The 20,050-nt window shown below is 42.7% G+C and overlaps 2 long non-coding RNA genes across 2 annotated transcripts; both read right to left on the bottom strand.

Moving 5' to 3' along the window:
- Window positions 1-630: 630 nt before the first annotated feature.
- On the bottom strand, window positions 631-2,404 carry LOC117796953. Its single transcript, XR_004621726.1, has 3 exons — window positions 2,346-2,404; window positions 1,732-2,264; window positions 631-690 (listed from the first exon to the last, which is right to left on the bottom strand). It is a non-coding gene; the product is annotated as an uncharacterized LOC117796953 (long non-coding RNA).
- A 3,782-nt stretch (window positions 2,405-6,186) lies between these two features.
- Window positions 6,187-18,431, bottom strand: LOC105238101. Its single transcript, XR_004621727.1, has 4 exons — window positions 18,314-18,431; window positions 14,122-14,306; window positions 12,496-12,818; window positions 6,187-6,401 (listed from the first exon to the last, which is right to left on the bottom strand). It is a non-coding gene; the product is annotated as an uncharacterized LOC105238101 (long non-coding RNA).
- Window positions 18,432-20,050: the final 1,619 nt, after the last annotated feature.

Below are 20,050 nucleotides of genomic sequence, written 5' to 3'. Positions count from 1 at the left end.
GAAAAAGGCATATTCTGAATACCATATGATTTCAATCTCAGGCAAGTAACATGAATAGATTATTTTAAGACCAGTGTGATTGCTATGAGCTTTGATAGGCTCACTGAGAACAAGCCATTTTAGATTAACCTCATTTCCTTTTTTGGAATGGTTGTTAGACTAGTAGCTCAGAGAAATGTGGTCAATGCAGAAAATGTTGATATCAGAAAAACATTTAACAAAATCCTGATAAAATGTGGGCAATGTGGGTGAATGGGGATAGAGATGGGTGGGTTGATGTATGACTGAATCAATTCATTCATTCAGTTCATTAGTGATGTGTCATAGGATTCAAACCTGGCAATTGCCTTGTTCAACATTTTTTAATGATGTGGGGGGGAAACACATTTTTTAATGATATGAGTGAAAACATAAACTACGTCTTTATTAAAATTTCAGATGATCGGTAGACTGTCAGTGTCCAAAATTATCTCAAGTTGAACCAAACGACCAATCAACAAGATGGAGATAAAAGAATTTTTCAGGGGCGCCTGGGTGTCTCAGTTGTTAAGCGTCTGCCTCAAGCTCAGGGCGTGATCCCGGCGTTCTGGGATCAAGCCCCACATCAGGCTCCTCCGCTGGGAGCCTGCTTCTTCCTCTCCCGCTCCCCCTGCTTGCTTGTGTTCTCTCTCTCGCTGGCTGTCTCTCTCTCTGTGAAATAAATAAATAAAATATTTTTTTAAAAAAAAGAATTTTTCAATTTTCTGAATAATAAGATTTTGATTCCTTTCTTTTCCCTAAAAACAATCAGATTCAAGGCTAAAAATTTAAAACTGTCTTGTAAATGTAGTAAATCATTTCCAAATTATACAGGTAGGGATACATTGCTCAGTGTACAACAATATAATATGAAATGACATTCTTTTGAAAGGGCTAATTTCTTCCTAAATCTCTTCTAATTCAGTGCATTTCATTTTTTGGTAATTCGTAAAAGCTAAAAGAACCCTGTATTTTTTCTTTCTTAATCTTCTCAGAAAAGATCCTTTAAAGAAAATTTTTGTGCTAAACCAAATGAATGATTTGTTTCCCAAATGGATAATTTAGAGAACTCTATTCCACGGAGCTTAATATGTATGACAAGAATGAAGTGTTCCACAGGCCAGTAGATTGGGAAACCTTGGGTCAAACTTGGCTGACGGGGTTTCATTTCTGCAGGGTTTTTCAAAGCCTTCAAATGTGGTTAACTATGCTAATATAAAAAGGAAAGCTCCACTAAAGACCACAGCAGGGGTCCAACCTAATCCCGGGGTTGGTCTTTCTGGTGACCAGCCCCATCCTAAAGCCATCTAGGAGCCACCAGGATTGCCTCATTAGCATAACAAAACACTCCCAGTGACGGGTAAATTCCAAGAGTTTTCGAAGCTCTGAGACGGGAAGCAGGGACAAACACGAATGTATTTGTTCATTATACTGCACTGCATATCCTATAAATTGATAGTTAAATCTAGACTTGACAAATTTAGGTTGGAATTTTGAGCAAAACTACTCCCTAGGCGGTGTTTCGTGCTTCTATCAGGAGGCACACATAATGTCGGGTGGCGGGAAGGGGACAGTTAAAAAGCCAAAACTAGGCTACAGAGGAAAGCTTTCTTCTGGCTGAGGTGCCAGGTTTGTCATCGTATTCTCCATCCAGCGCACAGGTACCCCCATGTGCCTGTTACCACCGCACGCTCGTTTCCCTCTCCTCGTTACCTCTTGCTGCTACTGTGCTCGGTTGCAAACGGTGCAGCGGGGCTAATTCTCTTTTAGTTCTTGCAGGAGAAACAGCGTATCCTGAAGGCAGTAAGCTGCGGCTTTTCCAACTCAGATCGTGTCCTGTCATTTCTCTGGGTTTCTGTACGCAGTCAGTCAGGAACAGAAACGGATGCCCCCCATACGTTGGCAGTGTAGAGATCTACACAGCCTTTCAGACTAAGTGGGGATCCAAGACAGAGCTGATGCGGTGTCACTGAACCAACAGTGAGACGGCGGACTGATGACACAGAGGACGTTAGGAACTCAAGTCCTCCTGAGAAACACGGCCAGTCATTTGTTTTGAAAGAAGAAAGTCCCAAGCTCATGGTCCGGTCGGTGCTTAATCACTTTCATTTCCGAGACAGGAGGAAACGCAGGCGGAGGCTGCACTATCGAGGGTGAAGAATGCCCTACAAGGGGCAAGGACTTGACATGACTCCTGGGGACAGCCACCACCGCTGCTGAGAGGGAGGCCACGTATAAGCACAAGGCTGCAAGAACAAGAGTCTGTCATTGCATGTCTAATTTATTTCATGGGTTCAGGGGTCCGTTGCCCCCAATACCCCTCTTACACATTTAGTAACACTGAAATTCCTCTAAAGAGGCATCATCCCAGAAGAAGACTTCTGAAAGTCACCGCCATGCACATATTCCACGGCAGAGGCATTACCCCCACAGGTCTGGCTGGAACCATGATGACAGGCTTGGTCCTCGTGTGAAGGGGAGAACTCTTGGGACCCAGGGCCCCCAGATCTCCTGGCCACCCCGCACCTTCTCCTCTCCTTTCTTTGCTTCTTTGCTCACTCCCCTCTCAGCAGCAGGGGTGGTTTGGGAGGGAGCCACCCAGAGCTGAACTCATTCTCACACCTCCCTTCTCCCGTGGTGGCCTCTGGGAAGCTGGGCAACCCAGGGTCGCTGCCCAGCCTGCGACGTGGGTGAAGGTATTGCTTCACTGAGCTGGTACCATGCAGATCACAGGGCTCAGATGTCTGTCCCTGACACGCAAGCAGGTCCCTCACACTGGTGTCGTGACTGTGCTGTGAATAAGAGGGGAAGATCACTTACGAACCATCTGGAGGTCTTCGGAGAGGCTGCACAAGAATAAAGACAGCGGCAGTGGCGTTCCTGGCCACGATGGTACAATTGCTTTCAACAGAGAATACCACCCCCCGCTGCAAGGCTATTCTGAGAGCAGCGGTCTGTGCTTCTCCAGTCTCAGCACTCGGCCCCAGGGTGTCCCCCCCAATTCTTGGTCAAGCCTCCCCCCTACGCATCCATGTGCGCACACACGCACAGGCTGCTGAAATACTCACTTTCCCAGACCCCCTCCCCAGACTCCCAAGATGCCATGCGACCCATGAGATGTGGAGGTCCCTGGGTTGGGCTGCCCCTCCTGAATAAAATGTCAGGAGGAGATAGCTCTTGCTGGTCAGTCTACCCCACCTTGTCCCTGCCTAGCGGGGCAGCCACAGCCCCATGACCACGAGGATGAAAACCACACACTAAAGACAGGAGAGTGGCAGACAGAAGGAAGCCAGCCCTTGGAACCACCTTTGATCACATTTGGTATCAACGAATCAGCTGCCTCCCCACAGACTTCTGGTGTTAAAAGGAAAAGGAATCCCTTGGCTGTCACAGTTGAACATAGTTCTACCTGACTGTCCCCTGACATAATGGAGCTCCTGAACGTGCACTCTGGCATCATGTCCTCGGCTGTCACTGAGAGATGTCACTGAGAACTCTGCTGTGACTGCTGCTACTGATTTTATTGCACAACTTAACTGGTCTCTGTGTCTAGTCTTGCCCCTTCCAAACCATCCTCCATTCTGCGGTCAGGAAGGCAGTTTTCAAGTTCAAATTCAATCATACCAAGATCCTGCTAACAGCTTTGCAGGGAATTTCTGCAGCAGAAACAGCTTTAATCCTCCAGCTCCCACCCCTTCTTTCAGAATCAAGATATTGCTTCCAAGTGGCTGCCCAGCCAGGGATGATCCTTGCATGAAGGTGAGGCTCTGGGACTGCTTCTTACCAGTAAATGATGTCAAAGTGATAGGAGTCATTTCCAAGACCAGGGTGATTAAGACATATCTGTGTACCTGTGTTCTCTCCACCTCTCTTCTTCTCTTTTACCTCCACTGTTGGCAAGAAGGCCCTAGAAATGGAGGAGATACCCAATAGAATCACAACCTTAGGTAAAGCTGCCCATCTACCAGAAAAACGGTGTCAGACTTCTATGAGAGTCATAAACAAACTATGGTAAGCACTGAGCCACCGAGACTTTGAGCAGCTGACGTTTCTTTAATACACTTTACATTAACTGTAGGACAAAGTCCAAAATCCTTAACATGGGCACAAGCCATTCTCTCCACCTTACCTGGAAACTTCTTCATCCAATCTTTGCTTGGCTAATTACCGTCATCCCATAGACACCTTGGCTGTCACTGCTTCAGAAAAACATTTCTAATAACCCGTAGATAACCCTCCCTGTTACAAACCCCTATGCCTTGCTGCTCTCCTACTCTCAGGGAGCTCATTGCACTTGTCAACATTTGCGCCCAGTGCCAGACTGTGAGCGTCAAAAGCACAGAGGCATTTCTATCTGGCTCATGACTATCTCCCTAATGGACTAGTACAGTGCCAGGTAGGTAGTAGGCAATCAATGAATATCTGTTGAATGCATGAATGAATAACCTGATATTGTTAAAACAACTTCAATGGCCCTGTTTAGAGAGACTCCTGGGAAATATCACTCATGTTGCAGGAATTTCTAGCAATTTTCAAAATTCTATTAACAATGTTATTCTTACACAATCATCTTTCCCTCTTTGCTTTTGCCACTAGGAAACTCACAGACAGAATTACAGCCTACCTTTAAGAATTGCACAAGGCCTAAGTGTATACTTTTCTATATCTTCCCTTGATCTACATTCATATAATAGTTCAGTCCTATCTCCCTCACCATCTGAGTTTATTTTCCTTATCCACAAGTTCTGAAAGCACTTCTGTGGACTCTTCAAATGCTTTTCTGTCGAGTGGAATGGAAAAATTTTTAAGTTTCATTCTTAATGAGAGGGTTGGCCTGTAATTCCTCCATACTTACGTTAACTGGGGAATAGTTAAAATTTATCTCTTCCTTTATTTTGCTTATAAATATTGAATCTTCCCTGACACAAGTTAGCACAAAGCTGCTTAGAATGGATTTATATTACTTATGATAAAGGTCACTGTGACATATAACAGATGTTAAAAAAAATATTCTTTATCAAATCGTAAAATTTAAAGATGACAGAGTTAAAAAGACGTGTAGGGGTCATACAGTCTAATTCCCTCACATCGTAAATGAGAAGAGCTAAAAGCCAGAGAGGTAAAATGACCCTCCAAAGGCCATACATATAGTTCTGGAACTGGGGCCCCAACTCAAGTGGGCTTGATCCTTAATCAATGTTTTTCATGGCAGCCCGGAAACCTCCTGTTACTTTGAATGGGGATATGGAAGAATGAGTAATGGCCCCCAAGATATCCACATCTTAATCCCTGGAACCTGTAAATGTATTTATTTACATGGCAAAAGAGACTTTGCAGGTATGATTGAGTTAAGCATCTTGAAATGGGGAGATTATCCTCAGTTATCCAGGTGGGCACTGAATGCAATCACTGTGCTCTTGTAAAAGCAAGGCAGAGGGAGATGTGCCTACAGAGGACAAGAAGGCAATGTGATAACAGAAGCAGGGATTGAAGTGACGAGGCCACAAGCCAAGCCTGCTGCCTTAGAACCCACAGAAGACTTTAGCCTGGGATAGTGATTTTGATCATCTGTCCTCATGCACTGTGAGAAAATAAAATTGTGTGATTATATGCCACTAATTTGCAGTCATTCACTACAATGTTAAGAGGACACTAATATGCAAGGGTTGGCAAATGATGGCCCGTGGACCAAATCTGGCCCACTGCCTCTTGTTTGTAAATAAAGTTTTATTGGAACAGAGCCTTGCACATTCCTTTATGAAACATCAATGATTGCTTTTTGCTACCCTGGCGGAGATGAGTAGTGAGAAGGAGACACGTGGCCTGCAAATCTGAAGCTATTTTCAATCTGGCCCTTTCCAGAAAAAGTTTACTGACCCTGCTTTCAGCTACAAATTATTTCCATCTTTTCTCATATTTTCATTGCCCTTTTGGACCAGAAATAATACATGTTCATTATACAAAATTAAAACATGGCAAAATGACATTACCTAGAAAGCAAATGTCCCCTGGCGACTATCATCAAAAGTTTGGGACATGTCTCACATTTGTTCTTTTTGTCTACACACACATGATAACCTTTACTATTACAGTCGTGTTATCAGTGTTTGTTAAGTCTGTAGATATTCCTAAATTACAAAGGACCAAAAACTTCAAATAGATGGCACAGTCAAGACATGTTTTAATATATGAGCCAAGGGCAAAAAGAAGACCATAAATTTGACAGGTTCCAAAGGTCTGTGCTGGAGAATCGACATGGGGAGTCCGACTCGAAGCACGTGGGGTGTGTGGTTATGGCCGAGCCTTAGCATACTTGGGGCCCAGTCCCGATCCCCTCTTCTGCATGGCTGCCCCTTAGCCTGTCTGTGCATCAATTTCCTCATCTGTAAAATGAAGATAATAAAACACATGGAGCAAGGTCATTAAGTAACAATAACAAGAGATAATAATACGAAACACTCCACACAGTGCCTGGCACACAGTCAGACTAAATAAAAAATGTTGCCATAATTTAATAAATTTTGCAATGTCTTGGTTTAAAATACCTAAGGAAAATGATCTTTTAAAAACAACCGCACAAGGGCGCCTGGCTGGCTCAGTCAGTGGAGCATGTGACTCTTGATCTGGGGGTTGTGAGTTCGAGCCCCATGTTGGGTGTAGGGATGGCTTAAAAATAAAATCTCAAATAAATAAATAAATAAATAAAATTCTTTAAAAATAAAAAATAGCTGCACAAAAATTTTAACATTCAGTTTTTTCTAACTATAAAATTATTATTGTAGATAATTTGAATAAGAATGAAATCACAGAAGACTTAAAAATACCTTTTAATCCCATCATCCTAAAATTACTGTGCTCACCACTTGGTCATATTTCCTTCCAGTCTTTCTTCTGTGTCTACATATTTATGTCCATTTAGAACAAAAGTGAGATCCCATTATAGGTAAAGTTTGTGCCTTGCTTTTCTCATTAAAACCATCTTCCCCCTCATTATTAAATATTTGGGGAAAAGTTTTAATACCAACCGAAGTGTTTTGCATGGATATATTTCAAGCATTTTAGTTCCATAAGTATGTCCCAGACACCTATTACAGGTAAGGCCGATGTTGAAAATGTGAAAGAGGAATTAGACGTTTTGCCTGCTTCAAGGAGCTTGTAATTTGGCAACACAAAATTTTTTTTTAGGAAGGCATGCACATCTGTCATTCATAATACAAGGTGGACTCAGATAAGCGTGATTTTTAAAAATAACACTACAACGGGCCCAGGGATGAGTACAAAGTAACATTCTTCTTCCTCTTTGAATTTTTAGCTACCTACTTCCCCAATCAGATTTGACAAGAAAAAAAAAAGTTACCATTATGCGAGGGGTCAAAGAGCTAGCAAGAACATTTTTTTGCCAAGAAAGGAGAATGTTACCTCCAGTGAGCGCTCTCTGGGAAGTATTTTGGAAAATGCGACAAGTTCTTTTAAAGAAAAGGAAATGAGGAGATTGTCATGTCTGTCTCACCTTAAATAATAAAAGCTGGGTCGGCATCTGAAATTGGAAACCAATTCTAGGAAATGTCTCTGAAGTTTCCACAAGGTGATCCAATTAAGATATGACTGGCAGCCATGGAAAGCTGCGGTCATGCCAAACCACAGGGAAATTGTAGGTATAGAAACACAAGAAATATCTTGCTGGATAACCAAATATTTTTTAACAGAGCCATATAGTATAGACTTAAACTTCCAAGACATCATTGACTATTTTTCTTGCCCTCCAGCCAAAGATAACCTAAGACAAGGGAAAACACTGGCTATCCCACGAAAGCCAGACAAGTAAACAGAAATTTGCAATGAATCTTTCTTAGCCTCAGCAAAGGCCAGGCCTAAAATCCATCTTCAGCACATTAGGATGGAATCTCTTAGGTCAACTAACAAGACCCCCCTCCTTGCAGGGGTGCTGACATCCAACCACTCTGGAGTCCCCTGCTCCGTGCACCTCCATCTGCTGTCGTAAAGAGCTTTGTAAACTAGGCCGCCAGATATTCTGGGCATCTCTGAAAACTACCAGTTCCCCCTAACTCCAGAGAAAAACCAGCTCCCAGCTCAAAGAACATCTGGCCCCATGTATGGTGAAACCATCAAGGAGGTATCCTTTGAATCAGGTCATTCTAGATAACAGGTAATAGCACTAGTGGAGGCCAGGAGAAGTAGACATCAAACCCACTCCACAAGTCTCCTTTTAAGCAAGAACATCAATTTTTAATGAGAGCCCTTAAAAAGTCAAACTTCTCTTGATTCCTTCCTATTCTTCAATGGTCACGCTGAAGACGAAGATAAGCAGGATAACCTGGGAACCTAGGAAAATCCCCGCAAAACAGGCCACTCAAGTTGTTGTGTAATAAAATCTCATTCTTCTTAAATTCATCATTTTTTTATAACATTTCAGTTGTACTCTTAAACTTGTCCCATCAGTTGGAACATTTTGAGATCATGACACATTTGTTGAGTGCTCTTTGAGCAGAATTAAATTCTTTCTGGAATGTGATCAATCAAGCAATGCTATGAAGGGCCTGCTGTGAGCACACCCTTATACTATTCACCATGTACATAGGTAGGTGGGGCAAAGAATTTCTGTCTTCAAGTTCACGTTTATGAGGAAAACAGAATCAACACACATGTTCTTGTAGCGGACATTGTTACTTGCCAATCCAATCTCCATCAAGACTGCCATTCCCAGTCTTCTAACAGACATTGATTACGGCCAGGTATGAACCCTACAATATATGCCCATGACCCCAAGTACCAGCCTCAGGGAAAGGACCTGATGGGTCTAACTCAACAATAGCAGTACCATTTCCCTTTGCATGTTTGGCCAATGAGATGGCCAAGTGAAGTTTGTTGAGTGACTTCTGAGAAAGATATCCTATCTACAAAAAAAAAAAAAAAAAAAAAAAAAAAAAAAAAAAAGACACAAGAAGAAATGGATCTTCATCCTCCAGACTTTTTTTTCTTGATGTGATACCTGGAACAGCAGTAGCCCTCTTGCAACCATGAGGTACAACCATGAATATGAAAACTTGGTATCTGAGGACAAAGCTGGATGTGCTGAGAAAGGCAGAAAAGAGATTGAAAGAACCCAAGACCTTGAGGAAGTCATTGAGCTGTTAATGTAATCCATTCTGGAACTGTCTTTCCTCCACACTTCTCATAACATAATACATTTTTCTTAAAGAATAAGCCATTCCAGGTTGAATTTTTTACTACATACAGCTGAAAGCCGCCTGGGGGATGCAGATACATAGACAAGGATGCTTCTTTAAAGAACTGGCAAAGTCAGCTGGTGCAATGGAATAAGCATTCTGGAAAGAGCATTTTGGCCAGAAAGGAGAACATAGGCAGAGAGAGGTGGCTGAGCTCTTGACACTCCAAGCGTTTTCTAGGCCATTGTAAGAAATTCCTCTCTCTGTTTTTAGTTTCAGGTCACCAGTTAGTTAGGTCAAGCATCTTATCTAGAAAGACATATCTTTGGGGGTGCCTGGCTGGCTCAGTTGGTAAAGCATGCAACTCTTGATCATGGGGTTGTGAGTTCGAGCCCCACGCTGGGTGTAGAGATTACTTAAAAAGAAAAATTTTTAAAAAGAAAGATATATCTTTAGAGAAAGAAATTTCATAACAAATAAACTGAGAAACATTTTAATTTACACCAGTTAGAAGAATGTGTAAATTAAGGAAGTAGGTAAAGGAAGTTGAATAACTTCGAAAGGTTCTTCTGATAAAATGGAACCCAGTAAAGGAATTTTAAGCAACATTTTATATTTTAATTATTTTCCTTTTTTAAAGCATAATTTACACACTATAGATGTCCCGATCTTACATGTACCATTCAATCAGTTTTGAAAAATGGTTATCAAGACACAGAACATTTCCACTGCCCCTAAAATGTTTCTTCATGCTCTTTCTAACTTACATTATTTTTATGATTTGTGTTTTCTGTATCCTTTCCAAAAACTTTTTGCTTGGCCTGAGGTCATGAAGATATCCCTCTAGGTTTTCTTCTAGTAGTTTTATTGTTTTAAATATTACACTTAAATGTTACATCCATCTCAAATTGATTGATTGTTCTGCATAAAGTAGGGGTTGAGATTCATCGTACACACACTATGTATACACACACACGATAGAATATTCACATATGTATAAATATCTCATTGTTCCAGTATCATTTATTCAAGAGATTTTCCTTTCCCCATTAAATTGCTTTGACACTTTTATCAAAAAGTATTTAGTCATATGTTTGTGGATTTATCTCTGGACGCTTTCTTCTGCCCCATTGATTTACATGTCCAGCCTGTCCTCGGATTAATCACCAATCTGATTAATAATGTTGAAGTCAAGTAGCATGAGTCTACCAACTTGGTTCTTTTTCAAGATTTTTTAGGCTATTGGCCCTTTGCTCGTCCAAATAAATTTTATAATTGTCTTATCAATTTCTGAATAAGAGCCTTCAAGCAATATATTAAAGGTGATGGAACAAGGCTTTGCTATGAAAAAGATGAAAGAAACTTTGAGATGAATATCCTGGTGGCAAGCATGGGGGTGGGGATGAGGGCGTGCAAATAACATCTGTGTGGAGAATAATTAGAAGGTTTTTATTTTATTAGTTCAGAGGTAGAATTTAGTGATTCATCGGTTGCATATAATACCCAGTGCTCATTACATCAAGTGCCCTCCTTAATGAGCATCACCCAGTTACCCCATCCTCCTACCCACCTCCCCTCCAGCACCCCTCAGTTTGTTTCCTAGAGCTCAGTGTCTCTTATGGTTTCCTCCCTCTCTATTTTCATCTTATTTTATTTTTCCTTCCCTTCCCTATGTTCCTGTTTTGTTTCTTAAATTCCACATACAAGTGAAATCATATGGTATGTCGTTCTCCAGTTGACTTATTTTGCTTAGCATAGTACCCTCTGGTTCCAACCACATCATTGCAAATGGTAAGATTTCATTCTTTTGATGGCTGAGTAATAGTCCATACGTGTGTGTGTGTGTGTGTGTGTGTGTGTGTGTATACACACACACCGCTTCATTATCCATTCATCCGTTGGTGGCATCTGGGCTCTTTCCATAGTTTGGCTATTGTGGACATTTCAGCTATAAACATTGGGGTGCAAGTGCCCCTTCGAATCACTATGTTTGTATCCTTTGGGTAAATACCTAATAATGCAATTGCTGGGTCATAGGGTAGCTTTATTTTTAACTTTTTGAGGAAACTCCATTCTGTTTTCTGGAGTGGCCTCACCCATTCACATTCTCACCAACAGTGTAAGAGGGTTCCCCTTTCTCTACATCCTCACCAACATCTATTGTTTCCTGAGTTGTTCATTTTAGTCATTCTGACCGGTGTGAGGTGGGATCCCACTGTGGTTTTGTATGGATTTTCCTGATGCAGAGTGATGTTGAGCATTTTTTATGTGTCTGTTGGCTGTTTGTATGTCTAGAAGCTTTTCTTGGTTAAAAACTTGGACTGTGAGTCAGAAGGGAGACTGCTATGGACTGAATCATGTTCCTCTCAAAAATTCTTATGCTGAGTCCCTAATCCCCAGTGTGATAGTATTTGGAGATAAGGTCTTTGGGAGATAATTAGGTTTAGATGAGGTTGTGGGGGTAGCGCCCTCATAACGGGATCAGTGCCCTCATAAGGAGAGACACCAGTGAGCTGGCTTCCTTTCTCTCTCTCTGCCATGTGAGGACACAAGGAGAAGACAGCTATCTACAAGCCATGAAGAGAATCCTCACCAGGGACCCAAATCAGCCAGCACCCTGGTCTTGGTCTTCCAGCCTGCAGAACTCTGAGGCATAAATTCTTGTCGTTTAAGGCCCCCAGTCTGTGGTTTTGTGTTATTACAGTCTGGACCTTAGGGGAAATTATCATGGTCCTGAAAGTTGCCAATTTATTTTGAGTCAAGGGGCCATTAGAACTTACAAATGGCAGATTGATTGCATGCATTTATAGCCATTCCCCTCCAAAACCCTACTAAAATGACAGCAAAGGCAAATATTTGCTAAGAGAATGGGAGAGGAGATATGTCAATCAACTTTTTTAAGGTGGAAAGCAGATGGGACACAAGTGACCTAAACAGAGCAGAGGAAGCAGAGAAAGTTGAAACCAAGAGCCTGCATAGGACACCAGGGAGAAGCAAGCCATTTACCGCGCTGAGCCCAGAGAGGACTAGGAATTAGGAGCAGCAGCTCCCATTAACACGTGGGGCTGAAACAGGAACAGTGCCGCCACGGACCCCCATCCCCGCAACCACAGTAGAGCCGCTCTGTGAAATAAGAATATAAGGCAAACCACGGATGTGCTTTCAAAGTTTCCAGTAGCCACATTAAGAGAGGTAAAGTTAATTTTAATAATACATTTTACTTAACCCAATATGTTATTATTTCAATATGTAATCAATATCTTTTAAAATTTGTAATGAGACAGTTTACCTTTTTTTTCAAAATGTCTTCACAATCTGGTGTATATTTTACCCTCACAACACATCTCGATTCCGACCAGCCACATTTCGAGCGCTCCACGGCCACATGTGACAAAGGGTTATTGTATTAGACAGCATGGGTCTACAGCAACGGAACCAAAAAGGCCCTGAAAGCAAAGACGCAGACACAGGAAGGAGTCTGGGTCCACAGCTAAGCTGAACAGGAGTTTTAAGTAAAAGTCTCAGTCCAGCTTCCTCTCACCCAAAAACCAGAATACAGGCATTGGTCTCTTCTCTGGCCCCCAATTCAAGAGACTGGGTCCTTCTTAGGGCCTTGGAAGAAACAAAAGCAATTTAGAGGGCTACATCAAAACTTCAGAAATCACAAACTTCAGAGAACTAATAGAACGCATTGCATTCATAAAAGCAATACCAGGATACTGTAAAAATTAATAAGAGAGACATTTTGAAAATTAGAAAATACGGTAGCTAAGTAAAAATGTCCATAGAGTGTTGGGTCATAAAGACAAAGGAATCACTCAGATGAGGGGCAAGATATAGGGATGGACGCTTAGAGAATCAGATCAACCCAGGAGATTCCACACACAAAGGAGCTCGAGAACAAGACTAGAGAGGACATTGGCAGGAAATTCACCAGGAAACACTCTGAGAAAAGTTTCCCAGCAAGGACTGCTCTTTTTGTTATAAGCCTTATGGTACTATTCACTCCCACAAGTATGTGCATATATTACTTTGATAAAAATTTAAAATCGTTTGAAAAATAAAACTGTTACAAAAAGGAAAAAAGGGGCAATTAAATCTTTGCTTAGGATGGGTGCGACAGGATAATGAACTATCCTTGATGAGCAAGGATTTACCTGGTAAATATTAGATGATCAGAAGCAACAAAAGCATCAGAGAGGTGACCTCTTCCCTACCCCACTCCTGGTTTAATAGCACTGTTTTAATACAATAATAAAAACAAAAGTCTTTAGGCTTCAAATTGCAGAAAATCTTGGGTGCCTGGCTGGCTCAGCTGGTAAAGCATGTGACTCTTGATCTCAGGGTTGTGAGTTCAAGCCCCACATTGGACTTGGGCATAGAGCCTACTTAAAAAAAAAAAAATCTAAAAAACATTTTTTTTAAACTGTCCTATCAGAGAAAACTTAGATGAAAGAAGGACAGACTATGCCTTAGAATCCCCTGGAAGAGTCTCTGCAGAACGTGTCCACACCTTGACAGGCAGGGCCTGTCCCCAGTGCTGATCGTGCCAAGGCTGCCAGGAATGAGAAAGGCAAAGTGACGGCCTTCAGGGGGCCTCATGATGTTGGGAACTCTGGGGAAGGGGGAGGGAACATCCACAAGTGCCCTCAAAGGGTCCCCATCTTTGAGAACCAGCCACATCAGAATATGGGGAGTAGGCTGTCAAAGTACAAATTCCCGGCCCCACCCTTGACCTGCTGGAGCGACCCCTCTGGAGCTGAAGCTCAGGAACCTACATTTTAAAAGGACCTCAACCCACCCAGGCTGCTCTCGTTAATTCCCATGCACGCGCACCAAAATTAGAGAAACAGCATGGAACTGTGGGAACTCAGCGTGGAAAAACCTAGCTTCAGAGCCTGAAGCTTCTATTAACCTCAAACTGTGTCTCCATGAGCTCCTTCCGGTGGTTCTCTCGGGGGAAAACATTTCAGATGAGCTCTGCAGGCTGGAGCAACCAGCTTACTTAATGGACTAGAAGAACTTGTCATGGCAATCTGGGTCCAAATATCCAGATACTTCCCCAGCAAACACTCATCGATTGCACCAACACGCATGAGTCTAGAAAAAAGAAAGAAGAAAAAAAAGGTTGCGAATAGGGCTTGCCTTGTACTTGACTTTCAACTCAGGAACTTTTATCCCATTTCCTTGTTGAGTGACCTTGAGCACGTACTGCTGGGAGAGGAAGTATTTATTCTACCCATTTATTTAAACCATGTCTGCTGAAAAAATAGGCTCATCGTATGCTCGAGACCTTCATGTTATGACGGTGGGTGGTATGGCCACATGTGTGAGTATATGTGCGTGTTATGCAAATGCCTCTCATACACAGCTCTCGGGAACTGGAGCGAAGCCAAGGGCAGATATTAATGAGACATTTGATTAAGATCAAGCCCTGCCCACTCATTTGAAGTGTGTGTTAACAAAGCATCAAGGAAAGGGGCCTGAGTGCCAGTTCTCCAAGAACATGTGGGGGGCAGCCCCAGTCTGTGTGTGTGCTGGCCGGGAGGCAAACATTCACATTTCCAGCTGCTGGGAACCAGATGAGAGAGTGGCCCATGTCACACCACTGCTGCGGGTGAGGGAATGGGCCTCTTGAAGAAAACATTTCAGATAAGATCTACAGGCCAGAGCAATGCTCCCGGGAAGTTCAAAGGCCTGCAGAGAGAATGCAGCTCTCTCCAAAGGCAAGTGTTGGCCTTTGCTTCCCTGGGGCACTCTGGTTGAGGCTGACAGCTCTGCGTGGACAACCGAGACTGAGAGGAATTATAAAAATGACCAGAATGAGGCTGTCCATGGGTCTCCAAACAAGACAAAGCTGCCTGTGTCTAGTAGCTCTGGCTACCCTCTTGCCTCCAGGAAGCAGAATGCGCCACAGGCTCTCAAACTTGGACCTTAATTAATCCTCCTGTGTCTCTGGTGCTCTGAGTGTGAGCAGCAGGCAAGGATGCACACAGAAAATCTTACACCTAGAACATAGGAGGACTCGAATCACACTCAGGGACATCTTGGGTAATAAACATGAACCAAGTCCATCTTTGGCATAGTTTGTTAATGAACTCTCACATTCTGCTGAGAAATACTATCTGGGAAAGACAGGTCATATGATGAGAGATATATGTGGCATTTGGAGGGAGGGGGCAGGTAAAATTTGCAAGATAGAGGGAGTGCAGTCTTGCTGCGATTATAATTTTGCATCAAGGGTATCAATGTATGAAGATGAGGTTGATGATGATGGTGACAGTGACACCACCACTAATTTCTGAACTCTTCTTATGAGCCAAGCCCCCCGAGTCCCCAAGCACTTTACTCCCTCTCTCTCTAAATAAAAAAAAAAAAAGGAATGGTTTTGGTTTTGAGGGAAATCTTGGGAGGAGTTTAAAGCCTAAAGAAAACACAGTGAAAGAGCTCTAGATAGTTCTAAGGAACAAGTATGATGTGGGGAGTTTTACAGGCACTATTTTCCTGGTAAAGGAAAATATTGAGTCAGATTGCTCCAGGGCTTAAACCTCACTCTTGGAAATAATGTAAACCCTTTGGGAGTACTCAGACTAGCCAGAGGAACATCTTTTGCCAGTGGGCCTGAACGCCCTGAGACACCACAATAAACCTCTGTGGGGTGGGGGGAGAGGGAAGGGAGGGTTCCATGCAGAGGCCTCAGCTGGACCACCATAGTGGGTAACTTTCAGCCCCATTATACGCGACCGGAGAGTGTGTGTGCTACGTTTCTCAATGTTGTTTTGTGACACTGACCGACTGTCTTCACTGTGTAGAATTCCCACCGTATTTTTTTTTAATTTTACATGGATTTCCTTTTATAGAACATCGATTTCAATACTACAGAAATGTTCTGTGGACCATTCTAGAGGAAACCACATGCTGGTCTGGGTGCTGTTGGTAGTAACAAATATGAGACAGACCCTTCCTTGGGAGATCTCACACTTCCATTTCTGAGGCAAGATTAACTCACATCACACAACTAGAGAACAAAATAGAGCTCCTTCTAACCTATCAGCTGCTTTGCGCGACCTGAAAAAGAGACACCCGTTACTCCAAGAGTTTTTAGCCCTGCTCCAGATATACTGCAGAAGGGCAGAGAGCATGGATGGGATTTTTGTCTTATTTCATCCTCTTGGCAAGGTGTCCTTGTGCAGTGAACAACTTACACAAACTTATATGAATATAAGACCCAATAAATTAAATTTAATCAAAATTCAGTGTGTTTATTACCAATAGTTGAAAAGAGGACAACTGGGCTATGGTTATCAAAGATCATCCCACACTTAAACATCTAAATCTACCAAACCTCACTTCACCTGTTCCTTATATTCTGCCTTCTTTCTTACTTTAACATATGGATCATCTGTGCTTCTGTCTTAAGAGTGCAATCTCGTTCCCTCTCACTGACTTAGAGACCTCACACCTTCACTTGACCTGCCTCTTACAGCATCATCAGTTTCCTCTCTCTATTAAATAATTCAATCAATAAACAAATGCTGGGCTTTCAGCTTAAGAAACAAACATTGATCTCATCTTTTCCAACTATTGCCCCAATTCTCTCTGTTCACTTCTCAGCAAAACTCCTCAAAAAGCTGTCTATATTCACCGTCTCCATACCCCCCATCTGATTGTCTTCCCCTTCGCAAGCCTGGCACAGGCCACGGCCAGCCCCTCACCTACAGCACTGGTACTGGGCATTCCCTCTATCCTCTTTCCTTGGCCTTTGGACTTCAGTCACAGCCGAGAGAGGGTCCCAGTGTGTCACATGACCATCAAGAAACTCCAATTCTGGGACACAATTAGATTCCCTGAGTTTTTTCCCCATTGCCTTCAAGGTCCTCATTCTTCCTTTTCTTGCTTTGTATTTAAATATCTGTCACCACCAGTCCTTCCTTGTCCTGAATACCTTTCAGCAACTTTGAGTTTGAGGCATAGAAACCCCTGAGGTCACGGCTTCCATATACTTCCAGTGCCCAGGCAGCTGGTGTGAATGAACGAGACTGTTGGAAGAAGCAAGTCACAGATAAAGAAGATTGACACTGGGCTTAGAGTTGGAGGTGCAGTAGGGAGTAGTGGGACCACAGTCAACTGCAAGGGGACAGTCACTGTCCTATCTGAAGGGGACAGCTACCGACTAGTTAAGGCCAACTATTGCTCTACTGGACTACAAGGCTTAATGTTGCCGCAATTTTGCTATTTCAAGAGAAGTCATAAATCTGGCTTTTTATGTGACATCTCTGAGTCTTTAATATGCTTGCTACAAATTCAGATTGTGTACCCCAAGCTGTGTGGACCAGCCAACCAGAAGCTCATCAAAACACGTATGAGGACCAGAGCTGGCCTCCGGCTTCCCTTTTGTAACCTTGGTCCGATGTTTTCATACTGAGTTCAACCTCCCTTTGATTATGTCTTTCAAGTTCCCCTACGATTTCATTATTTCCTCCTCATTCTCTCAAGCTCTTTTCTTGATTCTTGGAAATTAGAACCAGGAGATCGATGGACAGAAAGCAGTGTTTTATCCCACACACCAAACTTGGAGCTTTGTTACTGATTCACATTATAATTGTGAGTCAAGATTTGTTGCCCTTTTTCCTTCTTTAGCTTGTTTCTGTTCTCAATCAGAGGACAAAGCATAAAGTTCCAGGGTGACCTACCAGATGACAGAACCACCCAATGGAAATCAGTCCCATTGTTTGTGAGCTGAAAGGCCCCAAGCATAAGTCTGACTAGAAAATGAAAAGGCAAATGAGAACAGCTCTGGGCAGAAAAGAACCCGGGTCCAGCAGTTCTTTCCTCATTTCACATGAGTATCGCCAGTGAGAATTCCTTCTGTTTATTTCTAAGAATTATGGCAGTTTGAGCACGGGTTGAGTCTGGGAACCGTCTACAGTGCAGCAAGGCCATCCTTACATGTATTCACCTAACTTTCAGGAGCCTGGAAATTAAGAAAACTCCAGTGTTAACCAGTAAAGCTAGCAAAAGACCTGTCCCTTATCCTTTTAGGTTAAGAAGGTTAGCCTGCCCTAAATTACAATATTCTTTAGGAAGAGGACATGATACCCATGTACCTTAGTATCAAGTAGGTTTCGAACCATTCCTGAAAGTCTTATTGCAGGGAAGAAGTTTCACCAGGACATGAGAGGGACATCCACTTCAGAACTGAAGGCATTTAAGAGAGCATTAGTGCTCACTGACACTTGTATGAACACTCCTGTTTCCATATCCCTTCACAGTTGAGCACATGACTAGTTTGGGCCAATGAAATTGCACTTCTGGTTGAAGTGATTACATATCTGGTACTCCTTTTATCCTCTCCCTTCTGCTCACATGACTGCAAGCATTTGGCTCAGACAGCCAAGTCACACAAGGATTCTAGAGTCACTGCTTTGGAGGACAGCTGCCATGGACATCATGGAGTGAATAAGCGATAAACTAGTTTTAAGTCACTGGAATTTGGGGATAATTGTTATAGCAGCTATCTTTAACTTCTATAACTAATACAAAGAGAAAATGGAAAGACTAGAGAAAATTTACCCCTAAGCCTTCCAGTAGCCCTTATGTTGAGTTCCAGGAAAGGGAAGCTACTTACTATTCTGCCCATACAGGAAAATGTGCAACGTATAACAATCACTCCCCAGGTCCTGAGACAACGTCCACCTTTTCTCTGGGATTGTGTTATATAGACTTGCAGGTCTTTGAGACCCATCTCCAATGTGGCTCTCCACTTAAAAACTCACATGATTACCACAGTTTCTTTGTAACATTGTTGGAATTCCCCATGCAGTTCTGCTGAGAAAGTACAGCTCACATCACGGTTGCCTGTGAGTTCAGGCAATGAAAAGTTGTTTTGAAAGAAAAACGTCTCTCCAAAGCCCAGGTGGAACAAAAGAAGATTCATGCCCGACTGCAAGAAAACTATGCTGTCTGCCATGGGTGATGGAAGAAGGAGAGAGAAGCCATGACTTTGGTCCTTCTGCTTGTTTTGTTCAACTGGTTTGACATAGTTTTAGCCCTAGCTTCAATTCCAGAGAAGCTGTTTCAGGACGATGACTTTGGTTTTCAGACTCCAGTTATGGAAGGTGAATCTCTAAACTTCTGATCATCCGGATATAAAGAGAAACCCTTAACTCAGTTAACTGGATAACTAAGAGAAAGAACTATAGCCTCAAAAAAAAAAAAAAAAATGACCATCTTTGCCCTTTAAAGGAAAGAAATAAAAAGAGGAAGAGGAAGAAGAGCAGAAAGAAGGGGTGCATGCCTTTCCTTCCTTATTTGACACAAATGCAGAGAGGCGTGTATCTTTGGCGATGCTGGAATCCAGTATCCCATTAATTGTAGAGAGTTCTTCCGGTGTTTCTGACTCATATTCTCCCTCAGTCTGTCAGAATTTGTGGATTAACGTATTCCCCTCAGCTCACCAAATCAGATAGGTAGTAAGAACTCTACTTTCTGCTCATTTAGCACCAGGCTGGTAGGAAACATAAACTTGGGTCTTCCTGGGGCCAGAAGGAACAGGAACCATGGCTGCTGGGTTAGGGAGCGCACCAGCCTGTATCGCTCCAACACATGCCCTCACTCCAGATTTGATGCCTAGCAGGGAGAATCCAGCCAGCCGCGCTTGAACAACAAGCTCACCGCCTGGCGGGGGAGACTGGGGCACCGTGATTGACAGTCTACCAAGTCGGGTGAGCTAATTCCCTGGAATGCACAGAATGGGGATGAGGTAATTTCCTGGAAAGGAAATGGGGTGCTATTACTATGAATGGGGAACAGCAAAAACAACAAATGTTCACCCCACCTCCTCC

The sequence above is a fragment of the Ailuropoda melanoleuca genome, chromosome 17, assembly GCF_002007445.2.
Source record: "Ailuropoda melanoleuca isolate Jingjing chromosome 17, ASM200744v2, whole genome shotgun sequence".
NCBI classification, from domain to species: Eukaryota; Metazoa; Chordata; class Mammalia; order Carnivora; family Ursidae; genus Ailuropoda; species Ailuropoda melanoleuca.
This window is presented reverse-complemented; position numbering and strand designations above follow the sequence as displayed.